The following is a 14204-nucleotide window of genomic DNA, read 5'->3' as shown; positions in this document are numbered from 1 at the left end:
CGATTTCACACTTATTAACCAGTTGCGTACTTCTGTCAGCCAACGGCCATCGCGCGCACTTCCTCCGTAGTGCTGTGCACGTCCTTTGGCTGACGCGACCCCGCCCACTCATCAAAGCCGCCGCACCCCGGCAGAATTGCCGTCGTGGTAAAAGGGTTAAGGGTCATCAGTCAGGTATGGCTTGGCATAGTGTGCACGGGACCTACGTCTAGACATTCCTGTCCCACTTAGGGCATTGCACAGAAATATTTAAAAAAAATGAAACTTTAATAATATCAGCCACTGGTACACAGGGCACATTCCAGTCCATCAATATTTGGCACAACATGCCACCTCAATTTGATCCAACCGTATGCAAATCAGTCTTGACCATGCTCCAAAAAGATCAGTCTAGCTGAACTGCCTGGACAGGTCCCCCCAGAACCAAACACAAGCATTCTGTACAAACTGGGCATGGTTCCACTAGAAACAAACTGAAGAAATAAACACCTCTTATCTTTCTTACTACTCTATACTCACATTTAACTAGCAAAGAACAACCCAATAACCACAAAAATGAAAGTGCTCCAATGAGAAAAAGTGTTGTAATAATAGCATCTTTGTGACTGTAACGATGTGCGTTACCACATCATTCACAGTACTTTCAGACACAATTCGTGGCTGTCAGTATTACCATTTTGCAAATACTTCTGAAAATGTATTTGACTCATCACACAGACTCACTGATGTATACCGGAATAGGTAGTCCTAGAGAAAATGTTTTTGAATATTGCAGAGTCGATAAACCACATATTGTCGCTCTGTAGGGGTTTTACTTAACCAATAAGTGTGTGCTCTGAGATTGTCAGGGTGCCTTCTGTTGTTCATTCTGAGGACGGGAACCCAAGCAACCCAAGACCGGGTTTGCCTTGATTAGGAGTCATCAGTCGGCTGCAGCTTGGTTCTAGTGGCACGGAGAGCACTGGACCAGCGCAGACGGGGCCCTTGCAGGTAAGATCGTGGAGGGTTGGCAGAGAGGGGGATGAGTCGTTACACGACGATGAGGTAAACGTAAATTTAAATAAACGATAACCACTTACCTTGCGCTCGCTGCATCGATGTCTCGGTGATGCAGCGAGTGCAAGGTAAGTGGTTATTTTTTATTTAAGTTTACCTCGTTGTCTTTTTGGAATGGGGGAATTGTGGATGGATCGATCTCTAGAACTTTAACCACTATGATGTATGACTACATGATTCTTATTGCTGGTATCGGTATTCACACCAGCATGTTGTTATTGTGTAAAACTTTAAATAAAGTTAAAAAAAAGTGTACCTAGTCGTCGTGCGCCCTCGCCCCACCGCTCTTACCTACACGGGCTGCGCCTGGACCTGCGTCTGGGCATACCTGTTGGAATTAAGGCTTGCACTGATGTATACAAAAACGTGATGGATGGAATGCTTGAATTAATCTCACTCACCAAAGCACGGCCAGAATTCCAATCGACCCAGAGAATGAACGATAGGATGAAGAATTCTATTTACTCCATAGAAGACACATCAATGGCATGTGGTTACTGGGAAGTATTTACAGCAGAATAATTGCCACTGTCAGGCACAGCCTGTCCTAGAGTACAGCTTACCCACGTTACTACAGCAGGGTCGCTCATCTCACAGTAATAGCACCTCTGGTCAGCCCAGTCATGGCATCACTGGCATTGTGACTAGTATCCAAGGGAATTGACATGCCCGCCACTGCTGATAGCATTGCAGTTCTTGGTTTGATAGCTGTGCTAAGTGGAAGGGCTGATTTCGGATTTTAATACGTGCAGCTCTAGCATGGCCTCTTCATACAGGCTGGAAGGCGAGCGAAAGAGGAAATAAGGAGGAAGAAGACTGAGTAAGAACCCAGGTGATGAGTTTGGTCTGTATTTATGCCTTCAAAGATTGTATTAGTCTATGTATTTTTATTTTCTTGCCAGATCAAATAAAATGTAATAAAAAAAGTGACAAAAATTATTTATAAAAAAAAATATTTTTTTTATTATTAAGGTTCAACTTTTACTAGTCTTTCCAATCAAAATTCAATTGTGTTTGACTTTTTAACTGTCTAAATGTTTTTCTTACTTAAACTTTAATTTTGTGATCCGGGTTCAGCTTATGAAAGAGGAAATTTCATCTGAGGATGAGGGCATCAAGGAATTTTATTAAAGCTATAAATTTGCTAAGTAAAGGACTACGTTTTCGTTTTTTCTACCTCTAAAAAGGAAATGCCACCATCAGCTTTATGCCTTCATCCATGCAACTCAATTTACAGATTGCCCTGTATGTCCTAATTGAAAGTCACTTTCTGTTGGGTGGGCTGGGTTCAAGTCACTAACAGTAGACCATCCTAAGTTATGATAATACATAATAAGTTCATATAAAGTAGATGGTAATAGTCTTTAAGTGGGAAATCTGGTAGAAAGTAAATCACCAACTATACAGAACAAATTATTTTATTTTTTTCAAAAACTAAGCTTTCTTTAAAATTTTACCGCAAAATCGGGCTAATAAAAACCATCTGTGCGGTCTAGACAGTAGTCTCAGGAGAAGAGAACCTGAGGAGAAGATTCAATAGACTCCTGTGGATTGGAAACAGGAACAAAAGAAGCTTCAGAACCACTCTCACCAACAATAGGACACTCAGAAGAAACAACATTTTCAGTACCAACATCATGTGCAGTGCCATCAGTGAACACATCAGCTGCATGAAACTTTTTTTCTTGAACAAGATCATTCCAAGTGTAACCACCATCCTCATCTTTAGCAAAGAAACGTTCTTGCCCAGGTTTAAGAAGAATAACTGAACCCTTGCTCCACCAACCCTTCTCAGCAAGCAGAACAGCAGAATCAGTTACTCTTTCAACCTGAAAAGGATTGGAAAACTTGGAAGAACCTTTGCTAGATAAAGTGGGTTTCAACACACGTACCCAATCGCCAACCTTGATGAACTTATCTTTGGACTTGCGAGAGGCATCATGATAACTTTTGCCAGCAATGCGAGACTCTTGAATGTTTTGTTTGACTTCATCAATAATAACTTTCATGTTGACCTCAAGCCCAACACCTTTAACAAAGTTAGGTCTTAAGACAGATTTTGCCTGTCTGCCTCTCATCAGTAGATAGGGTGAAAAACCAGTGGAAGAATTCGGAGTAATGTGGTAACTCCACAATTTCTCCTTCAAGAATTGTAAAACGTCCAACTTGCTCTCTAAGGCAGCTTGAATGCCCTCCTTAATAAATCTATTGGCCCTTTCGACTTGGCCATTGGCCCTGGGACAATACAAAGAAGTGGTTTCAGACTTGACTCCAAACTTTTCCAAAAATCCTTTCATTTTCCTGGAAACAAACTGCACCCCATTATCGGATAAAATGAGATTAGGAGCACCTTCCAAACTGAAAACAAAATCCAAAAAATCAACAACAGCATCCGTATTGGGATGTTCCACAAAGGTATAATAGATCCATTTAGAAAAATTATCAATAAGCACAATAGAAAATCTCTTCTCCCTACCAAGACACTCAAAAGGACCAGAAAAATCAATAGAAACTTTATCCTATGGACCAACAGCTCCTTCTCTGAGAGACAAAGGTTGAGTCGAAACCTTCCAGTGTTTATCAGCTCTGACACAAACAGGACAATTATCAATCACTCTCTCAATACCTGCATCCATTCCAGGCCACCAATAGTGGTCCTTCAGAATTCTTTTTGTACCAGAGATGCCAGGATGACCAGCATGAGCAAGTTTAATGAGTTTATCCCTTAAGCCATTAGGAGGAATAAACAAATTTTGACGCAATAAAATATTCCCTTCAATGCTAAGCTCATCAGCAATCTGAGCAAAACTCCTTAAACAATCTTCCACATTCCTAATAGGAGGCCAACCAACACTAACAACATTTTTGACTTTATTAAGTAACAAATCCCTGTCCATAGCCTCAATCCAATCTTCCACAGAAATGTTCAACTCAAAAGAACTCACAGCATCGACCAAAGCCACAACACATTCATGTTCATCCAAAATATCATTATTATCTTCCTCAAAAGGAGGAAGTCTGGACAAACAATCAGCAGTGAAATTTTTCCCACCGGGGATATGCTGTGTCTCAAAATTATACTCTTGTAGTCTGGCAATCAACCTGACAAGCCTCGACGACGCCTTGCCACTCCTGACACCATCCATCATGAATACAAGCGGTTTATGGTCAGTGACAAGAACAAAAGACCTGCCCCACAAGAAACCTTTGAATTTTTCCACGGCCCAAACGCAAGCTAAGGCCTCCTTCTCAATGGTGCTGTAGTGCTTTTCAGCACCCCGAATCGCCCTAGAAATAAAAGATATGACTCTTTCCCTACCATCAACAATTTGAGAAAAAACAGCACCGAGGCCAATGGTACTAGCATCCACAGTGACAAAGGATTTACCCTCAGGATCGAAGGTCTTAAGACCAGGTGCTTTTGCAATAAGCTTCTTTACATTGACAAAAGCTTCATCATGGATCTTGCTCCAAATAAACTGAACACCTTTTCTAAGAAGCTGTCTGAGAGGTTCTACTACTAACGCATACCCTTTCACAAACCTTGAATAGTACTCTCCCAAACCTAAGAAAGAGCGCAAAGAATCTTTGTCCCTGGGTGTACTAATATTATCCAAAGTGTTGACTAAATCTTCTTTGGGAAAAATGCCATCAGCCGTGATTTTGTGACCCAAATAATTTAACTCTTCAACAAGAAATTTGCACTTTTCCTTGCTGACAGTCATGCCTTTAGTACCAAGAATGTTAAGAACCTTATTGAGAATAACATTGTGTTGTTCAGATGTTTCAGCGAAAATTAATATATCATCCTGGAATGACTGAACACCAGTGATACCCTGAAACAAATTCTCAATAAGCTTCTGAAAAACACTGGCCGCTGATGCGAGACCAAATGGCATCCTTTTAAATCTATACAACCCAAAGGGAGTAGTAAAAGTGGTACGATCCTTAGAAGAATCATCCAGGAGCACCTGATGGTATGCAGATTTGAGGTCTATGATAGAAAAATATTTGGCACCATTGACCGCTGACAACATATCTTGAATGCGGGGTAACGGATGCGTGTCAACGACAATGTTCTTATTAAGGGACCTCAAATCTACACACAGCCTCAAATCTTGATTCTTTTTGAGTGCCAAAACAATAGCCGACACCCATTCAGAACTATCAGTTGGTTCAATGATACCTTCTGAGCATAAAGTGTCAAGATGGACCTTCAATTTCTCCCTCATACCAAGTGGAACCATGCGCACTTTATGTTGAATGGGAATTGCATTTTCTTTTACTTAATTTTATGCATATAGCCTTTGACTTGACCCACAACATTTTTAAAGACATTTGAATGTTTCTTAAGAATCATTTCTAAGCTATATTTGTCCATGTAAACATTGTTAACATCAAATTCTCTAAGTTGCAGAGGACGTTCAGAACCAGGACATAAAATTACACCAAGCCTACCTAAATCAAACGACCCAACTATATTCTTCCCATCAATGGCAACATAAATTTTAGTAAAAATTTTCCTAGATTCAAATTCTAACGAATCTTCGAAGTAGCCTAACATGGTTATATCAAAGTTACCAAAAGCTTTTGGATTAATATCAGATTTATGGAGAATGACGTTCTTCCAATTTTCCTTGAAAAACACATCAGACAAAATAGAGATCGGTGAACCAGAATCAGCCATGGCTTGAAAAGAAACATCACCAACCAGCACAGTGCCTAATGGTGCTTTAAAAGGCAAATTGATGTTGTTCACAGAATAATCAAAAACATTGTCGTAGATGGTTAACAACATGTTCTGTAAATCTTCTTCAACAACATCAAGATTATTAACACTTGAATTTGAATAATTAGAATTTTTTTTAGGGGCATGGCAAACAGAAGAAAAATGGCCAACTTTACCACAATTAATACATTTTCTCTTAATGGCAGGACAGTTGACATTATTAGCTAAATGTGTTTTGGAACCACATCTATAACAGGATGGTTTGTTAATAGGAATTTGTTTAAAACTAGACCTTCCTTTGTTAGAAGATTGCACCACACAGACAGATGAAGCAGAAGGTGAGTTGAATGATTTAGAACTTTCAGCAGAAATGACTCTTGAAGATAAAATGGATCTCTCAATCCCTTTGGCTAAATCAACAGCTTCACTTAATGTAGGATTGCGACAAGCTAAGAGTCTTTCCTGAACTTTTTTAGATTCACATTCAAAAATTAGTTGATCCCTAATGCAGTAATCAACAGTTGCTCCATAGTCACAATTAGCGGCTAATACTCTTAAAGCAGCAACATATTTTTCAATGGTCTCATCAGGAAACTGTTTCCTTTTATGGAATGCATGCCTTTCAATAAGAACATTAGGCTCTTCTTGAAATTGTTTCTCAAGTCTGGTAACAGCTTCCTTATAGCAGTTCCATCCATCACCACCCCCACTAGGTGGTGGAATAGGAATTAAGTTTTTGAAAATTTCAATAGCAGCAGAACACAAAAAACTGAATAAGATGGCCTTTAATCTTTCAGAAGAAAATTTGGATCCATCAATAGCCACAATGTAATTCTCAAAACTTTCAAACCACTTTTTCCATTCCAACTTAGGCTTACCTGGAACTTGTAGAAAAATTGTGGGTTGATTGCAAATCTGCGCATTAGCCATAACCAGATTCTGGATAAATAAGAGCAAAGAAGAAAAGTGAAGTTAAAATAAAGAAAAGTCTTCCTAGAAAGAGCAACTGAAAAATTTACTTTCTTAAAACTCGCAGATCAAAAATGTGCACACTACTGAACACCAGAATAAAGAAAGAAAGAAAATAAGTAAATGGTTGAGTTCCAAGGTGTCAAAAGAGAAATGTGCACTTCATCCGAACAGGAGCTGTGTACGAACTTTCAATGAAGATTGCTTCCAAAATGAGAACTCAAGCAACAATAAGTGTGCGCACCACTGTAAATGCGCTTACAACAGAACACTTCACATGAAGAATGCCTTGTGAAACAATAATAAGTGTGCGCACCACTGAAAATGTGCTCAAAACAGAATGCTTCCAAATTTGTAAAATTGAATTAAAGTGTGCGCACCACTGAAAATGCGCTAGTAACGGAAAGCATCCGATAGCGTGCACATCATTAAACTGTGCTTGACAAAAAAACCTTTGTGTTTGAGAAATTGTCTTCGCGCTAGAGAAAATGCCTTTGCACATGAGAAGATGCCTTCAATAAAAGCGTGTACATACAAGACATTAAATTGTTATTAAAGATGATTTCTCCGCTTGTATGAGAAATCTCACCGTCTTCCGAATGACTATCAGTGACAGCTGGTGAGCGTAAACAAAATACGCACAAAAATATTTTTAAAACGGCTGTCTTAGCGTAGTTGCGTGGTAATGTCACTGGAACGCAGGAAAAGAATAACCAAACTCACTCAAAATGGTTGTCACTGCGTTGCCACGCTCTGAGGTCACTGAAGCGCAGCGCTGAAACTTGCAACAGGATTAGCCGATGACGTAAAGCAGAGTCAGTCAAGCACCTTCACGCGCTGGAACTCCGATGCGCAGTTAAATACAACGGATTCTTCGAGGCTAGAGAAGCGCTTAAATAAGGTAAACTTGGAATTACAGTACCTTGTAAATCCGAAGAACAGTAAAACGAAGGCTGTAATGTAGAATTTAAAATAAAAGAAGAGTCTTGGGCTTGATTTTCGGTAAATGGTGAAAATGAAGACTCCGAAAATTTCAATTCGCCGAGCAATCCAGTGGGTCTTGTAGGTTTCCCTCGTCGCCAATATAAAGATGGGCAGCAGTCGTTCTTGATATTAAAATGTAGTTTATTTAATTCATAAACTATGGACCCACCGGAGCAGCAGGGCAAACATCCCAACTCTCCAGAAACCAACCGCCTTCTCCCCACAGCTCACAAAACACTAACATTCTAAGTTACATCATGTAATTCCACAAATGACATAAGCAAGTTCTACAAATGATAAGGCATAACATACTGTAATAGACATAGAGAAAAGATACGACCTACTACCACAATCTCCTCTTCAGTATCTTCCCACATGGGATACCAGCACCACCAGAAGATGAATGACTTCCTTTCCTATATGAATTATATTTCAAGGTTGTGCTACATGTATGTGAATTGAACAGCGTCGGCTGCTTTGCAAAGGCGGAGGAGCTTCACCTCACTGCCTGGCTGAATTCAGAAAAGGAAAAATAAAATGATGTTCTAGCATAATTTTATTTTTTAATTGCTGGCTCTGAACCAGCTTGTGCAGGGAGGAGGAGTGTTATGTGCACTCCCTAAGTGTGCAAATGTGTTTGCCGTCCGTCTCAGGCCGACCAAAACACACTTGCGCACTTAAGTTTCTCCAGCCCAGCTGCATTGAACAGCCGGGCTGGAGAAACCCCCACAGAATCCCTGGTTTGAGTGTGGCCTCTTTCCTGCCTGCTCTGAATCCAATCCCGGCACTGCTCTGCAGCACAGGGATTGGATGGGAGTCTGTCCTGCTGGGACCTTGAAGGAGGCACGACGCGTCGTGGGAAGAGGACGGCGGCCGGCAGCTTCAGGTAGGATTTTTGTATTTTTCATATATTACTACTAACACCCTCTGCTGCCCCCCATACCCTTTGTTTGTGGCAGCCCCCACTGGTATCGAAGATACATTTTCGCCAATCACTAATATTTTAGGAGCTGGTCATTCCATCTAAGGGGCCACCCCACATGCAGATGGTGAATCTGTTTTTAGGTAGGAAAATATAGGAGTGTTTATGCTTATTATAATGCCCTGTGTGTGTGGGATCTGCTTTTCAGGTCTATTACGTTACTGGGTTTATCGCTCTCACACAGTCTCCCTCACGGCATCCGCAGCAAAGTATTACCGATACCGGTAACCTTCTTTTATTCTTTACCGCCGTTCTACACTAAGGGTAATATATAATTACTCAATGCCCTGTCGATAGGCTCATCATTTATTTCTTTGCTCCTCTTCTCTTTTATATTCTTGACACAGGTTAGAAACAGTCCTTGTCCATCACTCCAGGACTCGATCAGAACGTGCCGGATGTTCATTGTCACAGCACAATGGTGAGCGTTTCCTATTGTGTTCTCAGACGTTTTTCAGCCACACACCAACCGTGGATAGTTTCGTGCTTGTCATACCTGACGGCGCGTTATGAGTCTGAACCTTTTTACCTTTCAATCCCTAGGTACCCCTAGAGACAGACAAATCTGCTCGAGTGTTTAGCCCAGCCGGGTTGGAATTATCACCGGCTGACCGGTAAGCACTCTTTTCACTCTTTTCACTCTCTTTTTTCATTTTTTCATTGTCGTGTATCTCCCCTCCCTTTTTTCTCGTTCCCTCCTTCCTTTTTTTCACTCATAGTTTCTCCTTGCACTATTCTGATACAGACCTGCACTATACTTTCGCCTTTTACAACCTAAATCTCTACTCCTATGGCTATTTCCTTACTGTCTTTCCCTTCTCTTTCTCCATTCTTCTCACAGACGACCAAGACAACTATCCTCTATATACAGGTACATCTAAGTATCTACACACACACTAGTTCAATTACATATACCCCTCACATCCTACTTAGTATCATCACATGTTTTTTTTGCTAGTGATATTCTTATTGTTAGGGCACTTTTAAAGTCACCCATTTTTTGAATAGTTTTTTCCATCTATGACATGAGCACTTGCCGTATACATCCAGTTATGTTTTTTCACACATTGTGACACAATATGATGATGTGGGTTTCCACTAAGAAGATATTTGTACCCAGATAATATCATCTCCATTTCATAATACTTCTTTGATGTTTTGCCATGATTTATGTATCATCCTTACTCCTTGTATCCTTCCCAGCCCTGAGGAAGTCGCGGAATTATTTTCCAATTGCGACAAAACACGTGTTGGCTGGTTTTTTTCTGTTTGTTGGCTCTAAAGCTAAAGAGAAATTAAAAGACTGAACGTTATCCAAATAATCTGAAGATATTTCTTTAAAAAAATTGTGGCTACTGCACTGTAGTTCTTATATTTACTTACATACTGTTTGTCTACTATTATGTGTGCCTAGGTTTGTGCTTTAAACAGAGGAGGTATTTTGTATAATTAATCAGATTCTGACAAAATTAGTTTTATATAGTTCATCCTAATAAATTAATCCAAGAAACCTTCCTGATCTACATCCATCAATAATTAATGTAAACTTTATCAAGAATAATGAAAAATAGGCAGCAAGAACACATGAAAGTTGATGCCCTTATTCATATTTGTAAATCTAGAGCCGCAACCACAATCGCCCTTCTGTAGATTAATTGCTTAATGTGTGTTCCATATTCTCTGGGATCTAATCTTCCTAGTGTGTTCTGAAAAAGGCAACAATGGAATAACTTATCATGTTTTCAAATGCATAATTTTAATGTTGTTAATATCATAATTATAAAGGACTATGAAAGGCGACAAATAACAGTTTCTAGACGTCTTTGTTTGATTATATTCAATTTTTCAGCAATGCACGTTTTAAAACTGTGAACTGTCCTGCCAATATACATTAAGTTACAAAAACATTAAAGTATATAAATTAAATATTGTGTCCTATAATTGGTCACAGACTTGATTTAAAAATCCTTCCTTAGTTTCCATAAGATATTTCTAAATCTGTCAATAACATGGGAAACTGTTACATTGATCAAATACTTTGTATTCTAACCCTGTTTTCTTACTTCCCTTCTCCAACAGGGGGCAGTGCCTGAGGCTACATCTTTGGTTGATCCAATCACTTTCTCAATTTGTATGGGACAATTAATCAAATTAGTTAGACGAGCGTCAAATATTTGTGGTGTGACAGCATCAAGATATTTTAATAATGCTTCAGGCCACACTGTCTGTTTACTGCCATCTCAGTTTATAAAACTGGCCGACTTTGTCATTGATTCCCAAGGGATCTTTGTAGCCTGGCAATTTTTAAATCTACTCATACACCGAGTTGGGAGGACTGTTGTGGATTCATAATAAACCCAGTTCCAGTTTCTCCTGCTCACTGTGTTGCCTCAAGTCTTTGTCTACTAATGCGTACTACACACGTTTCCCACGTTCTGACCACATTGGCCATTGCAAGTGAGCTGGGCACGGCAGTGAGCTTAGCAAACTCTTTTGATAATTTTCCCATTATAATTCCTACCTCATTCCAAAGCAGGAACTGCAAGAATAGAATTTTCCTCACTAAGTGCATTACTTCCTAGTGCCCACCTGTAGTCTGAGATCGGTAATAGCTTTGTGCATAACTTGTTTTGGCAAAGTCACTTAACTGGTTTAAATACCCATTTGAACTTTTCTGCAGCTACCCTGAAGTCGAGGCATAAAGATAGTGACTCACTTACCTCCCTAGCTTATTGCAGTATGATGTCTCAGTTATCTGGAAACTTGGTTGATGTCTTTACCTATTGGTAGTTTTGAAGCTAGAGGTTCAAATGTCTCGACTATAACAAAAATAGAGAGTGAACTGCAGATTTCGGTGTGCCTCTGGAAGTACAGATTCCAGAAAGTCCTCTTTGTGACAAACTGGACTCCTTTCTAAACACATTGATGTAGTTACAGTTTTAGTATGATCTGTTTCCTAGATCTTCTGCTGCATTTTGTGACTACTTTTAGTTGGATGTATGTCATTACCACGCATGCTTTTACAACGCATGCCTTTACCACGCAACTTTTACAACGCAAGTCATTACAACGACTTGCGTTGGGGGATGCTGGATAGTGAATAGTTTAATTTACTATTCCAACTCCAGTCCCCGTGGAGAGTAGGGAAGGTTTTGGATAGTAAATTAACTATTCCCTATCCTAGAGCGCCCCCCAGCGCAAGTCGTTGTAACAACTTTCGTTGTAAAAGTTGCGTGGTAAAGGTACTGCGTTGTAAAAGTTGCGTTGTAAAAGTTGCGTTGTAAACGCTGTTTACCCTTTTAGTTCTATCATGGGCTTTGTTTACTTTACTGATATTTGCACAAACTCCTCTAGTCTTGTAGTAGTTCTCCCCTCTGAAATCACAGTACTTTCACTAGTGTAGCTGGCTTACATATTCATGCTGCCCACTTATATCGTAGGTGTTGCAATTTGGCCCACGGCAGTAACAATGGGTGAGTCCAGATTCTTTGCCGAAATGTTTGATTAGTTAGTGGGCCATTTGGGGCAATGCCAGGAGGTGACACTGTTGACAGTTCAGACTGTGATCACTTTATGGGTTGTGGGTGTTCTTTCTTATTTATGAAGGTGTTTTTCTTAGCCCGTTGTTCTTGCTATTTGACTTAGGCTATATCAGAGCCTAGAGGTGGTCTAGCACTACAAAAACAACATACCCCTTTTCCTTTAAGATTGACCACTGAAATCCAGTCTATTTATATTATTCAACAACTACATCAGTGCTCACAGAAAATAATGAAAACATAGCAATCATTTTTGCATGTTCGTGAACTGGCCAAAAAACAGAACTGTGATTAAGGGCCATATGTATGAAGCTAATTTTCTGTCGCAAACGCTGCGAATCGGTAAAAATAGGGTATGCGACAGAAAAATCGCAAATCCCAATGTATGAAGGCGAAAATGCACGCAAAACAAGGAATCGCTATTTAGCGAGTTCCAAACTTTGCGAAAGTGTTAAACTGCGAATTCCATAGCGAAATCCTAATTTGCGCTGAAACCGGTTAGCGAAAATCGCTAATCTGGAAATCGCAATTAAGAATACGCAATGATATGTATCAACCACCATGTGCATTACAGTGACTGACCGTTAACATTTCCACCCATAGGGGACAGTGCTTATGCAGTCCGGGATTTCATCCTGACACCCTACCTAAATCCTGCCACTGCTGGGGAGCGGCGCTACAACCGGGCACACATTTCAACAAGAGGCACCATCGAGAGAACCTTTGGCATATTGAAGAGCAGATTCAGATGCATCCATAAAAGTGGAGGAGCTCTCCAATACAGCCCTGAAACGTGCTGAAAATTGTTGTAGCTTGTGCCATGCTGCACAACATCGCAACCAGGAAAGGGACACCAATGGAGTTGAGTGACTCAGAATCCTCCGACATGGAGGGACCTGGACCTGTACACATGGAAGCTGGCGTAGCTGTTGCTGCAGCTGGGCGACAGAGGCGTGATGAGATCATGCGCAACTACTTCTAGGTGAGTAATATTAAGACAATGACAACTTAAATCTTTGCTAATGTGTTTTATTTGCTAATGCACCAATGTCACACATCCAAATAGTCAAAACTAAACACTCCCAATGCAATGCACATGTTGAAATCACAGTGCAACTATTTGAGTGTAATGACAGCAAAGTCAACACTGTTGATGGCCCTATTTTGCCCCTGTAAGTAATTGTCATTTGGCTGCAGATCCTATTGGTGTGTGGCAGGCCTGTTGCTCCTGCCACTACGGCGCCTCTCAACAGTGGGTGGTGAGGTGTTGGAGCTCCGCACTGACTGGGAGTCCTCCTCACTGGGGGTCAGCACTCCTGGACCAGCGGTACGCAGGGCACGCAGTTCATCTAGGGCAGAAGTGGACTGCACTACAACAGTGGCGATATCCTGAATGCCGTGAGAGAACTCACGCTGGGTCTCTATGGTACGCCTTGGCAGCATATTGGTAGATGAGGCCAGCCGGTTTATTGCGCGCGTGTAGTGGTCCATGCGGGCCATCTCTTTGCACCTGGCTGCGCGTTCTGCATGCAACTCGGCAGTTAGCTCTTGCACAGCACTCCTGATTTCTTCACGCATTCCCCTGTACCCTGCCCTAATCTCACGCTGAATTGCCGTCATATGTTTTGCTTGTAGGCGGTGTACTTGGAGCATGTGCATTTCCAGCCCAGCAAAAACAGATTCTTCATGATGCTCAATGGAGCTGAAGCCCGCGCGGGGTCTACGCCTGCCTGTGACCTGTGGACCCTGGCTGTGCTGTGGTCTTGACTCCTGCTGCTGGGAAACTGGTACATCAGACTGCACTATCTCATTGTTGTCCTCATGCTCTTCCTCCATGATTCTTAATGGCCTCACGATCCTCCTTCTGTGTCCCTGTGGTGGAATGAAAGGACTGTCCTCCCCATCTGTGTCCTGCCCCTGGCTAGCTTCTCCATAGGCTTGGGGT

The sequence above is a fragment of the Lissotriton helveticus genome, chromosome 4_1 (genome assembly GCF_964261635.1).
Source record: "Lissotriton helveticus chromosome 4_1, aLisHel1.1, whole genome shotgun sequence".
NCBI classification, from domain to species: domain Eukaryota; kingdom Metazoa; phylum Chordata; class Amphibia; order Caudata; family Salamandridae; genus Lissotriton; species Lissotriton helveticus.
This window is presented reverse-complemented; position numbering follows the sequence as displayed.